The sequence below is a fragment of the Garra rufa genome, chromosome 25 (assembly GCF_049309525.1).
Source record: "Garra rufa chromosome 25, GarRuf1.0, whole genome shotgun sequence".
Classification (NCBI taxonomy): Eukaryota; Metazoa; Chordata; class Actinopteri; order Cypriniformes; family Cyprinidae; genus Garra; species Garra rufa.
Genome location: NC_133385.1, coordinates 33,156,710 through 33,177,794, shown reverse-complemented (window position 1 = coordinate 33,177,794; position 21,085 = coordinate 33,156,710). Strand labels below are relative to the sequence as shown.

The following is a 21,085-nucleotide window of genomic DNA, read 5'->3' as shown; positions in this document are numbered from 1 at the left end:
ACAGACTAACATAATTCTGTATTTTTAGCTAAGCAAAATTATAAATACTTCCAAATTCACCCCCCGATGTAATACAAAATGTAGCATTTATAAGCAATAATTATTGATTTACCATGTGTTTAAAGTGATAACTTCAAAAACAGGCCATTTTAACTATTTTAGCTTAGTTCTAAGTACAGTCTTATTTTATTTCAATTACTGAAAGTGATTTGTAATAGACTAGTTTTAGTAAATGATAATCAACATTGGCTCTTACTGGATTAAGATGGTTTTAACTGGTTCAGACTATCAGGTCTTTGGCTAGTCTAGATGATCTCCCAACCTGAGCAACTTAAAACCGCTTTAAAACCAGCAAAAACACCTTCATGCAAGACCAGAAAACAACAGAGGCACATTGGTTCAATCATCCAAAGTTATTACCAAAACTTTATTTTTGGTTTTCACCTAAATTATAACTAATTTCAGTTTCAGTGTTTCTGTAAATAATTCATTTTGGTGCATCACCAAAGTGATATTCTAATCTCTAGTCATAACTCAGCCCCTCCTAAATGGAAGTCTAGGGATTTTTTCACCTGTTTAATCATCTGACTGATGGTAATGACGCATCAAATATGTGACCCTGGACCACAAAACCAGTCATAAGGTTAAATTTTACAAAACTGAGATGTATACATCATATGAAAGCTCAATAAATAAGCTTTCTATTGATGTATGGTTTGTCAGGATAGGACAATATTTGGCCGAGATACATCTATTTGAAAATCTGGAATCTGAGGGTGCAAAAAAATCAAAATACTGAGAAAATCACCTTTAAATTTCTCCAAATTAAGTTCTTAACAATGCATATTACTAATCAAAAATTACATTTTGATATATTTAGAGTAGGAATTTCGCAAAAAATCTTCATGGAACATGATCTTTACTTAATTTCCTAATGATTTTTGGCATAAAAGAAAAATCTATAATTTTGACCCATACGATGTATTTTTGGCTATTGCTACAAATATACCCCAGCGACTTAAGACTGGTTTTGTGGTCCAGGGTCACATATGGTAAATCCTTAAGGTCACACATTTGAGCTTCCCATGTTTATCAATTATTACTAATTAATGTAAAAACAAAACATTATTTAATAAAATTCAATATATAAACTTTGTATGTAGTCATAACTTCATGTAGTCACAGACTAACATAATTCTGTATTTTTAGCTAAGCAAAATTATAAATATTTCCAAATTAACCCCCAGATGTAATACAAAAATGTAGCATTTATAAACAATAATTATTGATTTACCATGTGTTTAAAGTGATAACTTAAAAAACAGGCCACTTTAACTATTTTAGCTTAGTTCTAAGTACAGTCTTATTTTATTTCAATTACTGAAAGTGATTTGTAACAGTCTAGTTTTAGTAAATGATAATCAACACTGGCTCTTATTGGATTAAGATGGTCTTAACTGGTTCAGCCTATCAGGTCTTTGGCTAGTCTAGATGATCTCCCAACCTGAGCAGCTCAAAACCACTTTAAAACCAGCAAAAACACCTTCATGCAAGACCAGAAAACAACAGAGGCACATTGGTTCAATCATCCAAATTTATTACTAAAACTTTATTTTTGGTTTTCACCTAATTTATAACTAATGTCAGTTTTAAATAATTAATTTTGGTGCATCACCAAAGTGATATTCTAAGCTCTAGTAATAACTCAGCCCCTCCTAAATGGACGTCTAGGGATTTTTTGGGCTGTCTAGTCATCTGGCAGGTGAATACGGTAAGTGTGATTGCTTAGGAAAGCAACAACGTTCCTCCTGTCAGCAAGCGACGTGATTTATCATTGAAAAACTACAGGCAAGGCTGAAAGCAAGAACTAGACATCGGCTCTGGGATCTGCCAAAGCTTTAGAGCCGCATACATACACCCTGTCACCATGAGCGGCCAATATGAAACCCTAGAGTCCCTCTGGAAGCTCAGGATAAACTTGCGTTTTACCAACATTGACATGCATTCAATACCTTGGAACTGGGCTGGAAATGATTTGCCTAATCACTGGGATCCTGAAAGGTGGAGTCATTTAAAATCATACATTGCTCAACATTATGTTAGGGCACAAGTAAATGGTCTCAACAGAATCAGAAGTATCAATTTTCTCCGAGCCGCAACCCTACAGAAGCAGGCCTAAGTGATTTCCAGTGGGGTTCAGACAGTAAAAGGAATCTCACATGGGAGACGAAGGAATCGAACACTGAGGAACCATAACAGATCCAGGCTGAGTGAGCGACTGACATCATCTCCCAAAATAACCAGCACTGGCCAGATCATTACATCTGTCTAGCCTAAATGTTCTGCCCTTCACTGCAGACACTTTAAGACAATGTTTGTCCAAATGCATGGTATGGAGAAAACAATTATATAAATATCTGAACGCATCCATATATCTTGTGCTATGTGTTTTTTATTTACTAGTACTTTGACTATTTTTAGTTTAATTTTCATTAATGTTTTTTCATATATTATTTATATTTTGTTTTCGTTTTTTAAAGCTGAATTTTCAGCATCATTGCTCCAGTCTTCAGTGTCACATGATCCTTCAGAAATCGTTCTAATATTCTGATTTGCTGCTCAAGAAACATTTACTATTATTATTAATATCAATATTTAAAACTGTTGATTTTAGAAAGTTCAGAAGAACAGCATTTATCTTAAATAAAAAGCTTTTGTAACATTATACACTATAGCATTTAAAAGCTTGGAGTCAGTATAATTTTATTATTATTATTATTTTGGGACAGAAATTATAGAAATTAATACTTCTATTTAGCAAGGATGCTTTAAATTGATTTAAAGTGATGATAACGACATTTATAATGTTACAAAAGATTTATATTTCAGATAAATGCTGTTCTTCTGAATTTTCTATAATAATAATAAATGTTTTTTTAGCAGTAAATCAGAATATTGGAATGATTTCTGAAGGATCGTGTGACACTGAAGACTGGAGTAATGATGCTGAAAATTCAGCTTTGAAATCACAGAAATAAATAACATTTTAAAATATATTCAAATAGAAAACGGTTATTTTAAATAGTAAAAATATTTCAAAATGTTAGTTTTTGCTGTACTTTGACCTAAACGTTTTTTTTTTTATTTCATTTTATTTTCATATATATCATACATACATATATATTTTTTTAGATTTTTAAAAAAAAATACTTTTAGTTTTAGATATCCAACACTGGTCTGAGCTGGTTTAGGATGGTTTTAACTGGTTTAACCTGGCAGGTCAAGCTAATTTCTCAATCTGACCACCCCAAAACCTCTTTAAAACCAGCAAACACACCTGATTGGGCATCTTAGACCTGTTTAAAACAGTTTTTCAGAAGTTCTGGATCATATTTACGCTTCAAAGTCACTGCCAAAAACGTATAAACATAACAGTTATAACAGTTAACATTACACAGCGTCAATTTAGTGTACCTCTCACAGTGAAAACAGCCTGTAAATACAGATTAATCGACGGTTAATTGATAAAATCGACTCGCTTGATATTACCTACCTACTCACATCATCTTGAATAACAGTAAAAAGATTTAGGGCTTCTGAAGAACATACTTTCATTTTGTATATAGTTAAAATCAACATAACAGGCTATGCAGTATACTCTAAAAAATCTACTTCAGGTGCAATAAAATATTAAACTTTTGTACTTGTTTGACCTGCGTTTAAACACAGTATTAAACTTCCGCACTGCTCTTCATCGTCCAGAAGTTACGAATCCTACTATGTTGAGGCGTATTAATATTCATAAGCGGTGCTTTGCCATTGGCGTGCTTCCAAGCGACGTCAGCGGAAACTAATTAGTATTCAGCAAACGCTCCATCGCCATTGGAACGCTGCGACGCAAATTTGGGATAGACTACTTAATATTCATAATCTCGTCTTCGCCATAGTAGAGTTTGCAATTGTTCGTCCGGTACTATGGGGCGTCACCCGAGTTTACACAGAGAGGCTCGTAACTGTCACATGGATGCCACTAAAACTTAGCAAATTAGACAACAGACAGCATGTTTACGTTCAGTGCTGGCCGTTAAATCTTTTCCGGTAACGGCGAGCTGGCGGGAAAATAAGCAGCGGATCAGTTTGATCGATTACTAGAGTCTGATTCAGTGTAAACTGATCTGATTCAGTGTTTTAGATGCTTGAACAAGTTTCATTGTGACTGGTTGATAAACTAAGTAATTAAATACAAACAATATGTTTTTTTAAATGTCTACTTAAATCAAATAATTTAAAATTAAACGCAGATTATAGAAAATGCAGAATAGTCCTGTAATCTGTGTTATAACGTTAGACCATCGATGAGTGATCGTCTACTAATATGTAAACATTCTCCATGCAGTTATAAAAACGCACCACTAGTCATCATAAGTGTGTGTGTGTAAATAAATAAAAATATATATGTGTTTAGGTAAACAATACTTGCTACTATGCCACTTGGTCCCCTACAATATTACATTGCAATCAAACGATTTATGCCTAAAATAACGAAAAAAATACTAACTTCACCTCTGATTCCCCGGATACGGTCAGTCTCCAGGAGATTTGGTTTATTTCGAGATTTTCCTGGATTGCATTAGATGTAGCAGACAGTCCAGTGTGAACAATGTGCTCCGCTGTAGTGTGTATATGTATGTGAGTGTGTGTGTGTGCGCAGTACAGCCTACGCCCAGCCCCACACGACACACAGCCCCGCCCCTCCGGTCCAAACACCAATCCTACTATTGCAAAGGCGCAGCTAATGAATATTAAGTAGGTCCTGGTGACGTTGCTCGGTGTCTTTCGCCGATTCCAGAAAAGTGGCTCGTTTGGGGTCTGAGAGGCTGATCGACAGAGAACACAGCCAATCACAAGGCTTTGCCCCGCCTCCAAGAACGCAACAACCAATCAGATTAGTACAATCCACAACCGCCAGAATACGGATCCTCTGCGTTGTACACAGCAACCCAAACTTACTTTATCCATTATTCTAAGTGTGGGAAAAAGCATGTCTAGGCTGACCATTTGCAATAAAACTTATTTGAATTTTGATTTTAATGTATATTTTTTTTATTGTAAAACGGTGTCATTTTTATAAATTCAACTATCATTTTCTCCTGTAGACTTTGTCTTTTATGTTAAATATCTTATTCAGATCAGTACTAAATAAAAAATAACATGCATTTTGTATGATTCCTCTTATTTTGGTGAAATAATTAACAGTTTGCAGATTCTGCGAGGTGTATCTAAACTTTTGACCTCAACTGTATATTTATTATGCATATATAAATACACAAACACATATACTACATGTGTATATTTAAGTAAAATATGTTGTTTACATAGAGTCCTTTGAAGCTGCATTTTGGAAGTTCAAACTCGGGGGCACCATAGAAGTCCACTATATGGAGAGAAATCCTGAAATGTTTTCCTCAAAAAACATAATTTCCATTCGACTGAAGAAAGACAGACATGAACATCTTGGATGAAAAGGAGGTAAGTACATTATCTGTAAATTTTTGTTCTGAAAGTGAACTACTCCTTTAACTTTATTATAATGCTTTTCTCTGTCTGTGTATGTAAACCCATGTTTGTTTGGTGTTGTAAGAGTATGTTGTCAAAGATACAGTTATACTTTCCCTGAATATGTTTGTATCATATGTTTTGCGATTTAAAAAAAAACGTCTTTGTATTTCTATAGTCTCTGGGAAAAATAAGGTGGATATTAATGGACTACAAATCCCAAGGGCCCCGTATTCAGTATCCAGGAAGTAGATTTCGTTGCTATGTAAACTTTCCCTCTTGCCTCCAGTGAGGCAAAAAACAAATGCTAAACGTTATTTGGGCTCAAAAGGTAAGAAAAAAATGCAACGGTATGAAGACACAATGAAAATATATGTTTGAGCAGCTTACTTACTGAATATACTGAATTCGCCGTTTTCTCCAAAACTTATTCCAAGGTTACAAATGTCGAGTGAATCGTCGATAAAGAAGAGACCAGGCACAGCTCTCTCCATCGTGAATGAGTTTAGTGGATCTGGTTTATTAAACCCCAAACCTATAGCTGATGATGATCCTGAAGAGCTGATGATCGATCAGAGTCTTTCACCTGAGAAACTGGTACGAGCTCATGATGGGACTAAACATGTACTACTCATGTACTGTGTAAAAACGTTACTAACATCAGAAATAAAGAGCAACAAAAGTGAAAAAACACCTGTAGCTTGTTTTTATATTTTCAGAAAATTATTTCTGGATCGGACGATTTACAAGAAGTGACTTCACTGGAGATGTGCGTTGACACGCGACAGGACACGCTAGATAACTTCGGTCAGATTTATTGAAATAACTGTTTATTCATTTATTTTGGTAATAATTTGGGGAGCCAAATGTTTACTTGTCATTAAACTTCAACCTTCACATTGTGAGAGACAGTAATGGTCCAAATGTGATTTGAAGTGACTGTAATGTAGTTTGGATTATGAGAGAGTAAATCTGATGAATATTTGTGTTTTTGTCTTGTTTTCTCACAGGAATCTACTTGCTCAAACTTACACAGCTAAAAATGAACAACAGTTTGATCTCATCTGTGCGGTAAGACCTTTATTTCCCTACAACAGACACTTTATTCCATCCATAAAGCAACAGTTCACTCAAAAACGAAAACATATGACCATTTACTTGTTTCAAACCCTGTCTGACTTACTTTTGTGGACCACAACTAAATATATAATGAATTATATAATGAACGCTTGAAAATGACAAAAACACTGTAAATGTGACCCTGGACCACAAAACCAGTCAGACGTAGCACGGGTATATTTGTAGAAATAGCCAAAAATACACTGTATGGGTTAAAATTATCGATTTTATTGATCAGCCTGTCACTCCCTATTTTGAACATAGCTGTGAAAATGCACTATCCAAAGTTACATTTTTATAATTCATGAACGAAAACATTTTGTAATATGATTTTCATGTACAATTTCCATGGTAATGCATTGTCTGATTTTAAAATGGCTTTCAAAGGATGAATTTTGAGATTTTAAGTTTTCAAGTGATATATACTTTCTTATTATTTCTAAAGTGTGATTGGGAAAAGTCAATGAAGAAAGTCTTTTTTTGTGATAAAGGTCTGAGCCCCTGTTGTGATGTAGATTTTTGAGGTGGACTCTTGTCATAAATTAATCTATTACCTTTCCTACATATTTTGTAACACAAAACAATGGTAGCATATCTATTTGGGAATCTTAGAGCTTCCCCATGATAAATAGTTTGTCATGATTACATTAGGATTTATTTGTAATATGGTGAAGTAAACTTAAGTTAAAGGGTTAAGTAAAGATCATGTTCCATGAAGATATTTTGTAAATTGCCTATTGTAAACTTAATTTTTGATTAGTAATATGCATTGCTAAGAACTTCATTTGGACAACTTTAAAGGCGATTTTCCCAATATTTAGATTTTTTTGCACCCTCAGATTCCAGATTTTCAAATAGTTGTATCTCGGCCAAATATTGTCCTATCCCAACAAACCATACATCAGTGGAAATCTAATTTATTCAGATGATGTACAGTCAAGCCCGAAATTATTCATACCCCTGGCAAATACTGACTTAAAGTCTTTTTTTATTAGAAATGACACAGATGTCTTCCAGAAGATAATAAGACGATGTACAAGAGGCATCATTGTGGAAAAAAGTATTACTCATATTTTATTTACATTTGAACAACAAATGCCATGTCCAAAATTATTCATACCCTTCTCAATAATCAATAGAAAAGGCTGTATTGGCTATTACAGCAATCAAACACTTCCTATAATTGCTGAACAGCTTTGTGCATGTCTCCACTGGAATTTTTACCCATTCATCTTTAGCGATGAGCTCCAACTCTTTCAGGTTGGAGGGTCTCCTTGCCATCACCCTGATCTTTAGCTCCCTCCACAGATTCTCAATTGGATTTAAGTCAGGACTCTGGCTGGGCCACTGCAAAACGTTAATGTTTTTGTCTGCTAATCATTTCTTCACCACTTTTGCTGTGTGTTTTGGGTCGTTGTCGTGCTGAAATGTCCACTGGTGCCCAAGGCCAAGTTTCTCTGCAGACTGCCTGATGTTGTTGTTGAGAATTTTAATGTATTGCTCCTTTTTCATGGTGCTGTTTACTGTGATTAGGTTTCCTGGTCCACCGGCTGAAAAACACCCCCAAAACATTAGGTTCCCAGCACAATGTTTGACAGTGGGGATGGTGTTCTTAGGGTTGAAGGCTTCTCCTTTTTTACGCCAAATAAAGGCTACATCATTGTGGCCAAACAATTCTTCTTCTTTGTCCAGATGAGCATTTGCAAATGTCAAGCGGGCTTTTGTGTGCCTAAACTGGAGAAGTGGTGTCCTCCTTGGTCTGCGTCCGTGGTCTCCAGCGGTGTTCAGTGTCTGTTGGACTGTCTGCCTTGAGATGTTGCCACCAGCAGAGCCCAGATTCATCAGGATGGCCTTGGTGGTGATCCTTGGATTCTTGTTTACCTCTCTCACTATCCTCCTGGCCAGCACAGGTCTCACTTTTGGCTTTAGACACATCCTCTGAGATTTTTCACAGTGTGGAACGTCTTGTATTTTTTAATAATACTTTGCACTGTAGCCACTGGAACTTCAAAACATTTAGATATGGTCTTATAGCCCTTTCCTGACTTTTGAGCAGCCACAATGCGCAGCCGCAGGTCCTCAGTGAGCTCCTTTGTCTTAGCCATGACTGTCCACAAACCAACAGCTTCTGTTTTTCACCTGTTGATTTGATTAAAACAGCTGTTGTCAATGAATCAGGGTAATTAGGATGCTTCAGAACAGCTTGGACTATTTGGAATGGTATAGAACTTTGGATTTTCCCACAGACTGTGACAGTTTGCAAAGGGTATGAATAATTTTGGACATGACACTTTTTGTTCAAATGATGCCTCTTGTGCGTTATATTATCTTTTGGGAGAAGCCTGTGTCATTTCCGGTCAAAAAAAACCTTGCTGGTTGAATAAAAGTAACTTTAAGTCAGAATTTGCCAGGGGTATGAGTGATTTCGGGCTTGACTGTATATTGACCCTTATGACAGGTTTTGTGGTCCAGGGTCACAAATGTAGTACATACAAATTCATAAAAGCCAAAATAGGAACAGCTTGTGTTACAGGCCCTCATCTTCGTAAAACCATCAACAAATCGAATTTATAAAAGAATACACAACCCAGACTACATTCAGTTCTATAGAAGATAAGCATGCATTGAAATATAATAATGTAGACAGAGAGAAATGCTGCTGGAGAGAAAGGCGATGAAGGCTTATTATTCTCAGTATTTCCTCAGGGATCTCGGAACTGGTCTTTCCCACCTGCAGGTCTTATATCTGGCTCGATGTGGTCTGACCGACCTGGAGGGGATTTCTGCTCTTTCTTCTTTAAAGGTATCAAAAAACTATGAAAACAAGCCGTTTTAATAGCAGAAAGTATTTCAAAATCCAACAAATTATATTATATCTCATGAACTACAGTATATTTGTTTGTTCATTGAATAAAGCGAAAGAGTCATAAATGCTGATGTTTTGCTCAGGAGCTGTATGTGGCCTTCAACAGCATCTCAGACCTGAGTCCAATCAGTTTGCTGGAAGATCTGGAGCTGCTGGATCTGGAGGTGAACGAGGTTGATGATCTGGCTCAGTTGTGGTTTCTGGGCCGTTGTGTGAAGCTCAAAACACTTTCACTAGAAGGAAACCCTATGTGCACCCGTCCCGCTCCAGGAGCCTCTGAGGTACATGGGCGCTTGTCTAACAGAGAATGAGAGAGATGAGGCTCAGCATCTCTGTGTGGTTGAGCAACTAATGGTCCAGAGAGATAATGATGTCTCCATATAGCCCATTATATCACAATGACTTGTTTTTGAGCACTTAAATGTAATGCTGCCCGCCTCATCCATTACAGAAATGACACAACAATATGTCTGATATTAGAGAACTGAAATGGATTGATGTGAATGTTGGTGCTAGTGCTCTCCCTGTTTTTTTGTTTGTTCAGTGATAGTTGTTCATGAGTCCCTTGTTTGTCCTGAACAGTTAAACTGCGCGCTGTTCTTCAGAAACTTCCTTCAGGTCCCACAAATTCTTTGGTTTTTCAGCATTTTTGTGTATTTAAACCCTTTCCAACAATGACTGTATGATTTTTATACTTTTTGAATTTGAAAATCAGGGTAAATGTAACGTATTTTGTCTTCTGGAAAACAAGTAAGTATCTTCTGAAGGGCAGTACTAAATAAAAAATATATAATATTTAGGCAAAATAATAAACATTTTACATATCTTAATTATGTTCAAAAGTTTTCATCCCCCAGCTCTTAATGCTATTTTTTTCTTCTGAAGCATCAGTGAGTGTTTGATCCTTCTGTAATAGTTGCATATGAGTCCCTCGGTTGTCCTCAGTGTGAAAAGATGGATCTCAAAATCATACAGTCATTGTTGGAAAGGGTTCAAATACACAAAAATGCAGAAAAAGCAAAGAATTTGTGAGACCTGAAGGATTTTTCTGAAGAACAGCAGACAGTTTAACTGATCAAGACAAACAAGGAACTCATGAACAACTATCACTAAACAAAAAAAAGTTAACAACACAGTTTTAAGAATCTGAATAGGGTCAATTTTTATAAATTCAACTATTATTTTCTCTTGTGGACTGTATGTAAACATATTTTATGTGAAATATCTTATTCAGGTCAGTACTAAATAAAAAATAACATGCATTTTGTATGATCCCTTATATTTTGGTAAAATAATTAACATTTTGCAGATTCTGCAAGGTGTATGTAAACTTCACAAATATTTTCACATTAAATTACACTTTTAATTAAATTGTGTTCCCCGGTTTGTTTACAGTTACTTTTAATATTTTTAGTTATTAATTGAATTTTAGTACTTTTTTCAGATGTCAAGGCAACATTTATAATTTTTTTTTCATTCTAATTTTCTTTTTTCTTTGGAGTTCTATTATTTCTAATATCTAAATATTTTTTTTTTTACATTCAATTCAATTTTCTTTCTTTTTTAAAGAAGTTTTTCTGTTATTTCTAATATCTAATATTTATGTTTGTATTTTATTTTAGCTTTATTTTACAAATATTTTTCCATTAAGTCAATGTTTTATTTAGATTGTTATTCCCTCATTGCACTGAGCTTGTTTTCGGTCAAACTGTGTCAGGAATCACAAATCTAGGGCGAGTGTTCAGTGAGTGAACAAACTGCTGTGAATATTCATGAAGTGGTAAATGAAGGACGCCCTCATTTGCTTTCTCTCTGTCTTTCATTCACTTCCTTTACTGCGGATCAAAACAAGGCTTTGCACTTCCTTTCACAGCAACAAGTGATATATAACAGATATATAACCATTCAAAAGCCTAGGAAAAAGTTTTAGGAAAAAAATAATACTCTTATTCAGCAGGGACACATTTAAAAGTTAAAATAAAGACATTTAAAATGTTACAAAAGATTTCTATATCAAATAAACACAGTTTTTACGAACTTTCTATTCATCAAATAATCCTGAAAAGTGTATCATGGTTTTCACAAACATATTAAGCATTGATAATAATAATAAGTATTTCTTTAAATTGATTTCTGAAGGGTCATGTGACACTGAAGACTGAAGTAATGATGCTGAAAATTCAGTTTTACATCACAGAAATAAATTACATTTTAAAATATATTCAAATAGAAAACAATTATTTCAAATTGTAATAATTTTTACTGTATTTTTGATCAAATAAATGCATTTGGTGAGACTTCTTTCAAAAACATTGAACTTTTGAACACTTATTATCAAATACACAATTATTTCCTGAGGTATTTATCTGATAAATTTCCACTCAGTCTTAAAGTTTAACACCATAGATTTAAGTTAAAAAGCACTTTGGTACTTAAATGTTGTACTTTCACTGCTAAAATGCTTTTCTTACTTAGATTTTTTGTCTGGTTTCCAGCCAAAATATCTAACAATTCTTAAATCAAGAAGGATTTTCTAGATGAGTAAATATTATTGTCTTGCTTTCAGAAAAACAAGTCAAAATTAAGTGAGTTTTTGCTTGAAACAATCTAAATAATCTGCCAATGGGTTAAGAAAAATAACCTGGTTTTCTGTTGGAATTAGAAAATCCTTCTTGATTTAAGAATTGTTAGATATTTTGGCTGGAAACCAGACAAAACGTCCAAGTAAGAAAAGCATTTTTTGCAGTGTTACAGCCATTTACTTTTTTTTTTTGTGCTGCAGGTGTCAGACTACAACTACAGGTCTGCGGTGCGTGATCTGATCCCTCAGCTGATCTTCCTCGATGACTTTGCTGTTGAAGAGGACAATCATCTCCGCTGCAGAACTTCACTGCAGGACTGGACTCTTCTCAGAGAATCCATCAAAGACGCTTCAGTCAGTGACGGCCTGGAGCTCACAGATACAGATACAGGTAAAGACAAACAGCAGCTTCTGAAGACTGTTTCAGCAGCACTCCATGTGTTTAAGAACCAGTCTCTCCATCAGAAGAGAGATGTGTCAGTGAGAGCGGCGTCAGACCTGCTTCAGCCCCGTCTGGACATCTGAGAATCTCCTCCAGGAGTCTCTCCAGCCGTCCAGACAGCGGCAGACCTCTCACTTCCTGCACCGGATCGAGACCAGGATCCAGCGGCTCCGACATCGCCGTCCTGAACCACGAGGCCAGTGATCTGACCAACGGTAAAACAACTGCACTCAAGCTGAAAATGAAGGAGTTATTATTTATATATTTTATTAAATAATAATTTTCACGATGAAATGTTACATTAGTAATAGTTCCTTTGTTTAATGTTTTTATTTAAAAATAATAATATAATATTTATTAATAATAATACCTTTATATTATTGGAATTGCTGTTTAATGGTTTTATTTAGTAAAAATAAAATTATTATTATTATTATTAATAATAATAAATTAATAATATTATTTTAGTAATGCATATAATAATAATTATTATTTATAGTAAATAAATTATAAACAATATAATAATAATTATTATTATTATTGTTATTAGTATTAGTATTAAATTAATAGTATTACAATTGTAGCATTTTCTTATTTTGTTATTTTTTTTATATTTAACAATAATACAATTATAATTATTATTCTAATTATTATTCATAATAAATTCATAAAATTACAATAGTGATAAATATTATTTTAACATTTTTGTTTAATAATAATAATAATAACAGCAATGATAATAGTATTACATGATAATTATAATACTTATTATAATAATAATACTTATTATTATTAATTATATTACAAAATTAGTTCTCTAAAAAATATATTAATAATAATAAATCAATAGTATTAAATAGTATTATTTTGTTTAATGTTTTTATATTGACCGATAATACAATTATTATTATTTTTATTATAAATAATAAATTTATAATATTACAATAGTAATAAATATTATTTTAACATTTTTGTTTAATAATAATAATAATACTTCTTATTAATATGTATACAAAATTAATTATATAAAATATAATAATAATAGTAATTATTATTATTATTATTATTATTATTAATAAAATCTAGAATATTACAACTGTAGCATTTCTTATTTTGTTGAATGTTTTTATTTAATAGTAATAATACTTAAAATAAAAACAATAATAATTAATAATATTACAATAGTAATAAATATTTTAATGTTTTATTTAATAACAATAATAATAATAATTATTATTATTATCTACTGTTTTATTCAATAATAATAATAACAATGATGATGACAATAACAATAATAATACTTATTAATAATAATATTAGTGCAAAATTATAATATATATTATATAAAAATATAAATGGTTTAATTATTTATATTAAACAATAATACAATTATTATAATTTATTATTATTATAAATAATAAATTAATAATATTACAATAGTAATAAATATTATTTTAACATTTGCAAAATTAATTATATAAAAATATAATAATGCATTATAACTTTACACAGAGCACATGGATCACAATGAGACTAAAATGTTGGCGATTCAAAACGGCAGATTCAACAAACCACATATTAAAAGCGGCTAGAGCTTAATTAAATATATATATATTTATCCATGTGTGAGCTATTGAGACCAGCAGCTCTGTGAAACAGCCAATCGGAGCAGAGCTCATTAATATTCATGAAGCTTCCAAAAAAGGCAATAACAGAGCATTTCATTCTAGGGACAAATCCTAGGGTTGTAAATGGACCTGTAAAAACGTTTCTGGACATTTTTTGCCCTTTCCTATGTCATATACCTTCTATGTAGATATCAGAGAACAATTTAAAATATTCTCTCAATGCATTCTATGGCACCTTTAGTGTTTTTATTTATTTATTTAATTTAAATAACAGTTATTGTTATAAGTAATAATATATCAATTTATTATTATTATTGTAATTTAAATAGCAGTTGTCATTTTCATCAGAAAAATCAAATTAGATTGTTTTTTTCCAAATTGTGCCATCCTTATGACACTCATAAACTATTATACACGTGATTATGAGTTTATGCTACAGTAACTACTGTCATATGTAGCCTTATGTGTCTTGCCTTTTGCCTTTGTTTTGCACTGTTTGTCATTTGGTTTCTTCCTCTGTCTTCCCCCGTCTGTTTGTAATGATTTGGTTTAGCCCTGTGATTAGTCCTTGTTTATTCATTATCTGTATCACCTGTGTTTCTTGATTAGTTTGCCTTTATAAGTCTGTCTTTGAGTTTAGTCTTTTGTCGGTCATCGAATGTAGCATGTGTGTGGCAATATCCTGTCTTTCCTTTGAAGATCAAGATTAAAAGTGTTTATCATTCAAGTTTTGACTTCCGTCTCGTCTAACCAGCACCAGTCTATGACAACTACAATATTAATAATAATAATATCACATATTTATTGGTGTCTGCTGTGTGTTGGGAAGTAATATGTGTACGGTGACGTTTGCACAGGTGTTGGTCGAGTTCTCTGTGGGAATCCTCTACAGGCTGCTCGAGCACGAAGACAGAAAATAAAGGTGAATCTCATCAAACTGATCCATATACTGAACACCAATATAATTATGTATGTGTATTATATGTCACACCATGAAAAAAATATTTCTGTCTATCCAGCTCCAAAACTGTGTCTCTCAAACCCGTCCCAGCACTCGACTCAGCAGTTTCATTCCTGAACACACGTATGATCATGAAGAGTCCAGCAGTCGGGATCACAGAGATGTTTTTACTGAACTCAGAAGATGGAGGATTGAACACAACAAGTACTGAACCTCCCAAATGTCCCCACAAGGACAGTAATACCAGTAGATTTTGACCTTGTGGGGACATTTCTTAGGTCCCCATGAGAAAACAGGCTTATAAATCATGCACAATGAGTTTTTTTGAGGAAGTAAAAGTGTGCACAATCTCCTGTGAGGGCTAGGTTTAGGTGTAGGGTAGGTGTAGGGAAATAGAAAATACGGTTTGTACAGTATGAAAACCATTACGCCTATGGAATGTCCCCATAAACATGTAAACCCAACATGTGTGTGCTGTTCTTCTGACAGACGTCTGTCGGTTATTGAGACGGAGCGGCAGCCGCAGGTGATGAAGATCCACCACAGCAATGAAGAAGATGAAGATGAAGGCAGTCACAGCCATAGTTTCAGCAGTGATGACATCACTAGAGACACAAGCTCTCCTGATTCGTCCTTTCAGTCTCGCTCAGCAGGTGCGTCAGGTTATTTCTCTCGTATATGAATGACGCTCATGAGTCTCTTCATCATGTGCTTGTTTCTGACAGAATCTCCAGAGATGTTGAGACTCAGCTCTTCATCAGGCTGTTCGATGTCTCCCTCTCCTCCACCCAGAGCAGCAGCAGCTCCCCCTGCTGGCCGGAGGATCACACAGATCCGCACTCGGAGACTCAGAGCTCATAATGCAGACGGCAGTAAAGCGAGAGCATCAGAGGAGACTCATGGGACCGAGAGCATCATGAGATTCATCCACAAACCTCACAGACCCTCCACTAGTCCTGCTCAATGGTGTGGCCAATCATTCCTGTTAAATCTGATTTTGGGTGATCTATTACTTTAACAAACGCATTTCTGACTACAGTTTATTCTCCTAATTCAGGTCAGAAGCGACTGAGAATCATCAACACACAGACATCCAACATAAACCAATAATACGCTCTGAAAAACTGACACCTAGACGTCCACAAACAGCCAGAGCTGCACTGCAGAGACTTCCAGACCGGAAACACCTGCCTGGAGTGATGCATTGTGGGTCTGAATAGATAAATGCATCCTTACTGCAGGTTTACACACTTTAGAAACACTTTTCAGTCTGAACCACTAGGGGGCGCCATCTGCATTATGATACCTGCTGTATGTCTCTGCTTTATTTCAGAAGTATTCCAGGTGTGATTGACAGGAGAGTCTCAGTCCACAGATGTCATGTGATCACTGATACAGACTGACGTTTATGTCAGATGACTGTGATTGTGAACTCTGTTCTTCAGCAGCGCAGCTTCATCTCTGGCAGATTGCTACATGTCTGTTCTTGCAGGTTCAGTGTTTGCAGACGCAGGTGCAGGACTGTTATTCCACGTCTCTGACAGATTTTCCACAGATGACAATCAGATAACAGTGTTGTTCTAACAAACACCACAGCATTTATCTCTTCAGAACTTTTAGCCATTTTGGACAGGATTACTGAACAAGACTTTTAATGCAGATCCACACATATTGTGTAGATTTGGAAAATGGAGAATGGAAAATTGCTAATGAAGCTTACATGGGGTTTTAAGGATATAATTAATGCATCAACAATTTTTTAAATCTGGAATGTCATAACAAATAAATAACATACACTACTGATTAAATGTTTAAAGCCAGTTATCAAGGGTTCAAGTGTGCAGCGCTGAAACTTTAATATAATTGTTAGAATGGTCATGGATCAGCGATCTCCACATAAAACTGATCGTGCAGACTAATCCTTAAGTCATAGAGACTTGAAACTAGGAGGGATGGTAGTACTCACACCGCCTACAATGTGACCAAGGCTCGTCCCAATCGGCCTGACGGGGGCGCTACAGCGGTCAAAAGCACGAAATCGTTTACAACTCCTAAACTGTCAGTTGCAGGCTCAAGTGTTGTTGGAATCCTAGTGAAATCTATCGGCCATTTTGGATTTATTGCAAAACCTACTTTTGCAAACTAGTCCTAGGTTTTTCGCCCAGATGGAAACCAAACAAGTGCAGAAAGATTCGCTGGAGAGTGAATATCAATAATTATCCCAAAAATATCTCACTTGAGACTCACCGTCACAATGGGGTGCCAAAATGTTTGAAAGGGGCAGGGCCACTTTATTAAAATGCCTTTAACTCCTGAACGGAATGAGATATCTTCACCAAATTTAGAACACTTATGTAAACACTCAATCCGAGGTTGCAGGACAAAAATTGCAGAGCTTGGCCACTTGGTGGCACCTTTAGAGCGGAAAAATAACATAAAAATGGCTATAACTGTGCAACCATTTGTCCTATCAACATGAAAATTGCTGTGCACGGTTAGACAAGGTTAACAGAACTCGGTGGGCCTGTTCGACTTACGGCCTCAAAGGTCTGTGAGAAATTTGAAAGAAACCGGCCACTGGGGGGGCGATATTGCGTTTTTCAAAGGCGTAAACCAGGGGTGCCCAACCCTGTTCCTGGAGATCTACCTTCCTGTAGAGTTCAGCTCCAACCCTGATCAAACACCTGAACCAACTAATTAGGATATGATGGAGCACTTGATAATTACAGACAGAACTAAACTCTGCGGGAAGGTAGATCTCCAGGAACAGGGTTGGGCACCCCTGGTGTAAACGATTGTGATATTTGTATCATATGACACAACTCCTAATTTCTGACAACTTTGCCTCTAGAACCACTGCTGTCGATCAAACTGTTAAATGATGTATTTCGCTTAACTCTGAAAAAAAAAAAACATTCAGTACAATTCTCTGGACTCTCTATGTCATTAATTATCAAAAAAATGTTGAGATTTACCTTTTGGGAAGCTGTAACAGGGTCATTTAGAAAATGGGCCTGTTCGAATTTACCCAAAATCCTATTAAACCTAAAGGAAAACTCAAGATTTCACAAAACCTTGTGAACACATGCGACAGGTGAGTCTAAACAGGCATGCAAAGTTTAAGGAGATCGGACCACAGCTAGTGCTATAACAGTCATTAACGTTACAAAACATAATATCAGTATGGTAAATTACCTGTATTTGCAAAAAAGGCTTGCTACATAATGTGTTTATGTGCATTCATATGTGCCTAAATGCCTTAAAGCGCTTGAACAGCGGTATTCACTGCTTGCTGCTATTAATGCTAATTTATCAAAAGTGACAGTAAAGACATTTATAATCTTACTAGGTATTTCTCATTAAAAAATGCTGTTTTTAACTAAAAAAATACTGAAATAAAACATATTTTAGCATTGATAATAAGAAGAAATGTTTCTTGAACGGCAAAATCAGCGTATTAAAACGATTTCTGAAGGATTATGTGAAACTGTAAACTGGAGTAATGATGCTGAAAATACAGCTTTGCATCACAGAAATAAATATTTTGGATATATTTGAATAGAAAACAATTCTTTTAAACTGTAATAATTCGTCACAATACTGTTTGTACTGCAGTTTTGAATAAATGCAGCCTTAGTGAACACAAGAGACTTTAAAAAACAAAGTCAGCCCCCAACTTTTGAACGGTAGTTAGACTTTATACATTTTATTATTTGGGGACCTCACCTCAGTTCAGTGGTGGGGAACAATGGAGGCAGGAGAAACTTCATGCCCCACATCCTTGGTCTTTAGGGATGAATCTGAGAAGGCTGAGTCCCTGAACTTAGACTTCCCAGATAAAACACTGAAGACCAAGAAGCCGTGGAGGCAGAAGAAGACACAGGGTACACCTGTGCCTCCCAGGTCCCAACAGGGAGCACCTGTGCCTGCCTATACCAAGAGGGACCACGCCTCATCTCTGGTCTTTAGTGATGCATCTGAGAAGGCTGAGTCTCCGCACTCAGGCTTCTCAGATGCAACAATGAAGACCAAGGAGCACCAGAGTAAGTGGAGGCAGAAAAAGCCTCAGGAAGCATCTGTGCCTGATATATCTGAGAATTCTGAGTGTGGAGACAGCATTCTCACTAAAAAGGGGAGGCAACAGCAAGGAAAGTGGAGGCAGAAGAAGCCTCAGGTAGCACATGAGCCTGCCGGGTCCCAACAGGGAGCACTTGTGACCACTGGCTTCCAACAAAGAGGAAAGCTCCGGATCCCTGACTATCTGAAGAGACATCTGCTAAAGGCAGCTTCTGAACTGGGAGCACTTGTGCCTGCTAGGTCCCTACAGGTAGCACCAGTGCCCAAAGTGTCCCCTCAAGACACACCCATGGTCACCAAATCTCTACAGAGAGAAGCTGTGCCTGCCCCAAAGATGCCAAAACAGAAGATTCCTGAGCAACTGAGGCAGGACCTGCTGCAGCAAAAGCCTCAGGCCTCTTTTCTTCAAGGAGCACCTGTGCTTAGATGCCTGAGCCACTGAGGCAAGAGCTGCTGCAGCTAGGCTCGAGCCTCTTCTCAGATGGGAGCACCTGTGCCCCAAAACACCCCACAGAGACAAAGGCCTAAGATGCCTTAACACTGAGGCAGGTGCTGCTGCAGCTCTCGGCTCAAGCCTCCTCTTAGAAGGAAGCGCCTGTTCTCCAAAACCCCCCAGATAGGCAAAGGCTTAAGATACTAGAGCTGCTGTGACAGGAGATGCTTCAGGTGTCGCCTTCAGCCTCTGTGAAGGGAACACCCGCACCCAACAAGACGCCTGAGAGGCAAAGGGCTAAGATGCCTAAGCCACTGAGGCAGGAGCTGTTGCAGCTCTCGGCTCGAGCCTCTTCTCAAAAGGGAGCACCAGTGCCACAAAAGACCCCAGAGAAGCAAATGCCTAAGATGCTTGTGCCACTGAGGCAGGAGCTGCTGCAGCTCTCGGCTCGAGCCTCTTCCTTTCAAGGAGCACCCTGTGCCCCAAAAGACCCCAGAGAGGCTCAAGATGCCTGAGCGCCTGAGGAAGGAGATGCTGCAGCAGAAGCCTCAAGCCTCGTCTGTACAGGGTGCTCCTATGCATTCCAAGGATCCACAGGAAGCACCTTTACCCGACAGGGACCCTGTGCAGGCCTTAACCCCACAGGGAGCAGGAGTGCTTGCAAGGTCTTCACTGGCAGAGGCAGTTTCTATGCCAGCTGAGCCTCCAAAACCATTACAACAAGAAAACGGAGGCTTGCTGAGCATCAGAGCATGCCTGTCTCTGCCACCCAGGACCTCAAAAGTGGTGCCTGTGTTTTCTGGGACCCCAAATGTGGCAAAAAGTTCCCCACAGCAGGGAGCAAATCCCAGAATCACGGAGCAGCAGAGGCAGTAGCGGAGGGAGCAGTAGAGACAGCAGCAGAGACAGGGGAGGCAGCAGAAAGCATCAGTAAGTCACTTCTATCTCTCATTTTTACCTACTGTCAGATTTGTTTGCAAAGTTAAACACTGCCTTCCTAGGCTACGATGTCGTCTACCCCAAAATCCTATTGTATTTCAAAATACTGGAAAGATATATCTTTAGATTTAAAAAGCACTCCTTAAACCTGGTCAGAACATGACAATGTCTGTTCCTTCAACAGAACAATGTAGATGTGTGTGAACCGCCTCCACAAAAAAACTGGGTGTGGAAATCGAGAAGGTGCAGCTGAAGCTCAAACTGGAGAGGCAGAACCAACAAGCCACACAGTCCAGTTCCCAGCTCACCATGAAGATGGTTATTCTTTTTCAAATTTACTTAGAGTTTTCTAAAAACTAAAGTTTTGTGCATCCTCCATTTAAAACTGTATGTATTATATTTCAATATGTAAGTTAATCTGAGACGAGTATCATATCTTTTTCAATTCACAAACCCCCCTCATGGTAGAAGCAATATGTCTTT

The 21,085-nt window shown here is 36.4% G+C and overlaps 1 protein-coding gene and 1 pseudogene across 1 annotated transcript in view; one reads left to right on the top strand and one right to left on the bottom strand.

Moving 5' to 3' along the window:
• Positions 1-4,680, bottom strand: part of LOC141301451 (ras-like protein) — a 41,427-nt gene extending 36,747 nt beyond the window's left edge. The window contains exon 1 of the mRNA XM_073831675.1: positions 4,559-4,680. The gene's annotated coding sequence lies outside the window, so the exon portion shown is untranslated. The remainder of the gene's footprint in view (positions 1-4,558) is intronic.
• A 1,320-nt stretch (positions 4,681-6,000) lies between these two features.
• On the top strand, positions 6,001-16,723 carry LOC141301450 (leucine-rich repeat-containing protein 56-like; annotated as a pseudogene).
• Positions 16,724-21,085: the final 4,362 nt, after the last annotated feature.